Raw genomic sequence first — 7299 nt, forward strand, 5'->3', positions numbered from 1 at the left:
ATGTAGGCCTAAAATCACATTTAACGCTCCCGAAATTCGACGAACAAGAATAAGCCAAAAAATCATCATATTAGTCACGAAGTGGACAAATTAGACATACATTAGTATATGTCAAATGATTTCTTGACCTTTCGCTGTTTCTTAGGATCGTCAACAACATGTATCCTTTTCCATGTGATCTACATACATATAATTCTCCGGCATATTCACATCAACTTTTACTCTATTTTTAGGATAGGTAAAAGTTAGGATGTCCTCAAATGCATCATACTCTTCCTCATCATCAACATTACCAATGCCGAGGATACTCCTTTTGCCAGGTACAACAATTGACCACTTATTATCAGCAAGATCAGTTACATAAAATACTAACTTGTGAGGCAAGTACAAATGGCTCCTGAGTTTCACGTAGCTGACCAAGGTCCACAAGAGTGAATCCACAAGGATCTTCCTTTTTTACGCAACATAGATTATCGTCAACCCACTTGCAACACAAGAGCCAAATATGAAAAGTACAGTAGTCCAGCTCCCATATTTCCTCAATTTGCCCATAATAATTGATGTCAGCAAGTACAAGCAACTTATCCTTCGAGCTTGCGTATTATGTAGATGACGCCACAAGTGAAACACCACAAGTGAGACACCACTATTTTGTTGCGATGTCGACTTCAGATCTTGACGTTCAGTCCAAAACATATACCCATTAATACCATAACCTTCATAAGAGCGTACAGCTTCACGAGGACCAAATGCTAACCACTTGACTGTTTCAGAAACACTTTCATCCAAATCATTCACGACTTGTTTATGAAACCAATCAATTAACGTCTTATTATACATTTACGTCAATGTCCTTACTCCTTTTTCAGGGTTGCCAATACATAATTCCTTCAAATGTTCATCTAAATGAGGATGGACAGCTGATATGTGATGCAACACAAATATGTGAGCTTGTGTACACTTCTCTACAGAAGGTGATCTGAGATCAATTTAGAACCAATTATACCTTTGCTCACGTCTCCCCTCGTATCGAGATGTCGGAAGTCCAACATGATCAACACTAGAAAAATACTCAGCCACAATATTACTAACTTTTTCACCCACAATCCCTTGAATTATACTACCTTCTGGTTGTGCAGGATTTCGAACTTTATCCTTCAAAGTACTCATATATCGCTCAAAAGGATAGCACCAATACAAAAACACTGGACCACATAGCTTAATTTCTCGAACTAAATGGACAATAAAATGGACCATAATATCAAAGAATGCAGGGGAAAAAACATATTAAATTTGCATATAGTTTCAACTATTTGGCCTGCAATGAATCGAGGATCGACGGATCAAGGACTTTGTTGCATATTGTATGAAAAAATGAACAAAGTTCTGTAATTGTGTGCCTCACATGCTTTGGAAGTATCCCACGAATCGCAATCGGTAAGAATACTTGCATGATGACATGGTAATCGTGAGATTTCGTACTCTATAACTTCAACTCACCATTTGAGGTAAAAAAATCGCTTCATATTGTATGAGTAGCTTCTTGGAACCTTAATTTTACAACGACTCGCAAAAAATCCTTTTCTCTTCTCTCCACATCGTGTAGCAAGGTGGTGGCAAATAATTATTCTCTGAATCCTCCACCTTCTGTTTTCTTTTCCGAGTTTCCTGATCAACCCTTTCATCCACTACTGTCTTCTTCTTTCCGTCCCTTTTCTGAGCCCATAACTCGGGTCGAAGCCCCTGTTTTTCCAAGTAAAGTCGTGACACCTTAACATCTTTTGTCTTACCCGGAATACTCATTAGTGTCCCAAGAATAGCATCACAAACATTCTTCTCTATGTTCATGACATCCAAACAATGTCTGACCTGTAGATCTTTCCAGTATGGAAGTTTCTAAAAAATTGACTACTTTTTTCATAATCCCGTAGGTCCATCAACCTCACTCGCGGGTTTACCAAAGATCGTTTTAATTCCCTTAACCTGATTATGAACTTCGATACCCGTTAATGGTCTATGAGCATCTTCCTCTTCAACTGTCCCATCGAATGCGCTCTTCTTCAACCGATAGGGATGGTCGCATTTGAGGAGCCTTTGTATGCGCTTATAGAAATGTTTGCAGCCCTTAAGGTGTGTAGACTTCATGTCATCGATACAGATTGGGCACGGTTGTTTTCCTATGTCTTATACCCAGATAAGTTCCCATAGGTTGGATAATTGTTCATAGTACACAAAAGCATGGTACGTATAGTGAACATCTCATTAGCATACGCATCAAATACTAACACTCTTTCGTTCCACTACTACAAAAATGGCCAAAGAGACTATCTACAGGAGACCGGTTGAGGTTAGTAACCCATTTCTTAAATGTACGAAACCATTGATTATCTAAAACCAGTCTCTTAAGTTTAAGTATTTGACTAATAAAAAAAGATTGTGAAATAAGAGACTGCTTCGAAGTAAAATCGGTTTCCTTGAAATATTTTATTTTTTTAATTCAATTTTTTTTTCAACATAATATACTATTATACGTATATATATTCTTCTTGTGAATATATAGGAGACTACTTCTAACTTGAACCGGTTTACTAAAAGTAATAATTTTAAAATTTAATATCTTTTTAATTAATAATGTAGTATAAGTTTTATATATAAATCTATTTACTTTAAAAATTACGCAACAAATACAATAGAACAAAAAAACTAGCTCTCCTAATATTATTCGATCTATATGCATCGTGGTCAATACCTGTCAAAAGAAACAAAAACAAAAAAAAAAACCAGAAGAAAGCTTCTTGAACAACCTTGCCATAGCTTCTTGAACAACCTCGCCATAGCACGCCATCCATACAACCACCACTCCCCATAATCCAAATTCTCCCCATAATCCAAATTCTTCCATAACAATTCCACCTTTGCTTTCGTAAAATTCATAATCAGAGCTCTCACATTGTTCAATTCATAAATTTGTGATTCATTCGTCAATTCTTTTTGTCAATTCTCTGGAATTTGTGATTTTTTCCGTCAATTCTTTTCGTCAATTTGTGATTCTTTTCATCAATTCTTTTGCCATAGCTTCTGGAATTTGTGATTCAATTCGTCAATTATTTTCGCTATAATCAGGGCTCTCACATTGTTCGTTAATTTGAGGTTAGTTGACTAACATTATCTATGCTTTCGTAAAATTCATAAAGTTCTTAGTAATCATTAATTTGATCTGTATTGGTTTGTTTAATTTTAGTATTCAGTTTCTAGAGAATTTGTAGATTGTTTATTGCTTTAGTCGATTTTATTACATTCTCGTTACTTAGATGACAACCTGCTATAAAACCAAAAACAAACCAACTAACGAAATAAACTGGGTTGTGAGTATGTAGTGTTGTTCATGGTTTACAAAGCGGACTGGTATGTTTTATCTTTTTCTCCTGTTAGTTTGTTTGCTAGTTAGGATGGTGATTGTAATCCTTAAATTTGATAGTTGAAGCTTGACAGTAATGTTATGGCCCAAGAGATGTGACTATTTATTCCCTATGTTGGCGGCGTCGACCATGCTACTATTCTGCTTCCTCCCTTGGAGACCTTATGCACTATTGAAGAGACTTGTGTAAGGGACAAAGTTGTTCACTCGCTTTGCACCATTGCTTCACAGATGAAGGAATCTGATCTTGTTAAATCATTTTTTTTCCTATGCTTAAGGTTACATTTCCCCTCTTATCTACTCTCTATTGTTCTACCTCTTCATTTTTCTCTTGCGCATATATCTAATATTCAATATCAGAGGTTAGCTTCTGGTGAGTGGTATACTGCTTATGTTTCTTCATGTGAATTATTCTATATTGCTTACCCAAGCGCTCCGGAAAACATTAAAGCTGAGTTAAGAACAATGTACATCCAATTGTGTTAAGATGTATGACATGCCTATGGGGATGAGAAGATCAACAACGAGCAATCTTGGCAAATTTGTAGCCACTGATGAACCTGCCTATTTGAAGGATGACATTATGTCTATGTTTCAGGATCTCACACAAGATGGTATTTTCATTTTATTGCTTAATATTTCTAGATTTTGATATATGAAACTAATTCTCACTTGCGGAGCCTGTAACAATTGTACAATACAATTGATAAGTCTGTAAATGATAGATTCTTTTTCTGTGAGGTGCTTGTTCTAAACTTTTTTCATTCAGTTTGTCTTTTTCGAGTACATAGCACAAATTAAAAATGGAGATGATGATGATGATGATGTTGTAATTGTTGTTGTTGTTGTTGTTATTGTTGTTGTTGTTGTTGTTGTTGTTGTTGTTGTTGTTGTTGTTGTTCTTGTTCTTGTTGTTGCTGTTGCTGCTGCTGTTGTTGTTGTTGGTGTTGTTCTTGCTGCTGTTGCTGTTGTTTATGTTGTTATTGTTGTTGTTGTTACTGTTATTGTTATTGTTGTTGTTGTTGTTATTGCTGCTGTTGTTGTTGTTGTTATTGTTATTGTTGTTGTTGTTGTTGTTGTTGTTGTTGTTATTGTTGTTGTTGTTGTTGTTGTTACTGCTATTGCTGTTGTTGTTGTTGCTGCTGCTGCTGTTGCCGTTGTTATTGTTGTTGTTGTTGTTGTTGCTGTTGTTGTCGTTGTTGTTGTTGTTGTTGTTGTTGTTGTTGTTGTTGTTGTTGTTGTTGTTGTTGTTGTTGCTGTTGCTGTTGTTACTGTTGTTGATGTTGTTGTTGTTGTCATTGTTGTTGTTGTTGTTGTAGTTGTTGTTGTTGCTGTTTTTCCTGTTGTTGTTGTTGTTGCTATTGCTGGTGTTGTTGTTGTTGTTGTTATTTTTGTTGCTGTTGATGCTGCTGTTGCTGTTGTTGTTGTTGTTGTTGTTATTGTTGTTGTTCTTGTTGTTGTTGCTGTTATTGTTGCGTTTTGTTGTTGTTGTTGGTGTTGTTGGTGGTGGTGTTGTTGTTGTTGTTGTTGTTGTTGTTGTTGTTGTTGTTGTTGTTGTTGTTGTTGTTGCTGGACTCACTACTACATTTTTTAACAAAGGCAACAGTTAAAAAAAGTCTATGGCAACGACACTTGGTAAGTCATTGCAGTAGATAGAGCTATTGCAACGGTTCAACTAGTGTCGTTGCAGTAGGTACCCAATGCAATGGCCACTTAGAGTTTGTGGACAAAAATTATATCTATTGCACCGGTACAGGAAATGTCGTTGCAATAGATAGTGTACCATTGCAATAAATTCATTTTTTCACCAGTGAAATATACCGTAGAACCGCGCGCGAACTTTGTCTTCTCAAAATTTTGGTGAAATTCTAAAACTTAACTTCTCCCCTCCCAAAACATCAAAAACCAAATGTTTAAGAAACCCACCTCCCCATAGCCTTCCCATTCTCTCTCATTGAAATATACAGACATCTAAACCCCTGAAATTCCCACTCACACATGTGAATTCTCCTTTAGATCAAAAAAAAAAAAAAACACACATGTGAATTCTCCCGAAAAAAGCCCGTTCCAATTCGAAAATCTCAAACCCGATTCAACCTCTACCGAATTCGTGAATCTAAATCCCTAAAATAACGCCTTAATTATTTAAATTCCATAGTTACTTGTTTATGCCTTTTGTTTTTCTTTCTTCCTTTTTAATTATTTCATGATTTTCTTCAATGCTTTCCAGTTTCTCTTTTAGTGTTAAAATTGATTCTTTAATACGTTGAATAACTTCTAGCTTGGTTATAGAAAGTTCTGTAGCGTTCATTGTCTCTTTCTTATTTGTAGTGACCTTTCCTGATATATGGAGTACTAGATCAGATATGCGTGGTAGTAGTATCTTCCTTGGTATTAGATAATTACCAACAATGATATACTAACAAATTTACTTTTTCTAGCCCAGCTGTCCAACGTTTAAATTACAGGAAAGATAGAGCATCTATCTTGTGTCCAGGTTAGTTATAAATACGCCTTAATTATTCTCTCATTGGAAGGTCCAGAGATGTTCAAATTCGTTGTTCACTGATAGATTGTTTTGCCAAAGCACCATTGTCGACGTACTGCGAAAGCGCACAGGTGAAGTAGATTTCTTTTGGGCAATTTTATTTCTTTATTTATTCTTCACATGGTTACTTGATTGAATTTTCTCCAACATTACTTCTGTTTTTATTTTTGTTAGAGTCTATGGTCTGTGGAATTCGTTTGTTATTTACTGGAGATTTTTAAATCTAAGTTTTTATGATTATGGTTCTGGCATTGAAAATTTTAGGAAGCTAGAGCTACAATGTGTACTTTAAAAATGTTAAATTTTTAATAAGATTCACTGATTTCTAATTTTTGCAATGATGTCTTAAGACATGATATGATAAAACTAGGGTTTTTATCTCGTTCATGGTTCTGGCAGGGAGGTTGGGTAGTGAGTGTGTGCCGTGAGTGTGGGGAGTGCAGGACAGGGAGGGGGTGTGTACAGTGAGTGTGGGGAGTGCAAGGCAATGAGGGTGTGTGTGCAGTGAGTGTAGGGAGTGCAGGGCATGGAGGAGGTGTGTGCAGTGAGGGAGGGGTGCAGGAAGGGAGGCAGTGCAGGGGGGAGTGGTAGTGCAGGGAGGGGGAAATGGCAGTGCACGGAGGGGGGAAGTGAGTGTGTGCAGTGGCAGGGCAGTGAGGGGGTGGGGAGTCGCAGGTGGCAGGGAGGCTAACATTAGACTTTGTTTCAATACAATGACAAAAAGAAGAAAGAAATCAAAGAAGCAAAACATAATTCCTTGTTTGAGTTGATTGAAGAAAGGCTAACAGCTTACACTTTTAAAAGTTAAGAGAGGAGTGATCTTGGGGAAAAACAGGCTAATTAGAGCTTGAGCACTGATTACAAGATCACTACTGTTGTCAACTGGACCTGTAAAAGAAAAATAACTGATGGATTGTTAATTTTCAAAAACACATAATTGAGTTTTGATGCACTGAACTAATCTGTGATTTGGGCATATTGATTCTTTTATTTGGGTGAGTATTCCATAATCAGTCCCCTCCTTCCATCATGAATAAAAATGTCTGGGATTGATGACATATGACTAGTGACCTAAATCCAAAATCAGCACACGAAACGACTAAATGAAAAATACACACAGATTACATCTAAATCCAAAATCTCAACATTATGACATCATTGAATACCTTCAACTTTAAATTCCATTAGAATATCACAATATAAGTAACTTATTTCATCGATAATGTCAACTGAAAAGCCTAGATGATCTATACATGCCTGTTTCAATAATTTACTGAATTGTGACTTTGAAAATTCTGAGCTTCCTCCAAAAACAGTTCCTCTAAAGTAAACA

The sequence above is a fragment of the Beta vulgaris genome, chromosome 6 (assembly GCF_026745355.1).
Source record: "Beta vulgaris subsp. vulgaris cultivar EL10 chromosome 6, EL10.2, whole genome shotgun sequence".
Taxonomy (NCBI): Eukaryota; Viridiplantae; Streptophyta; class Magnoliopsida; order Caryophyllales; family Amaranthaceae; genus Beta; species Beta vulgaris.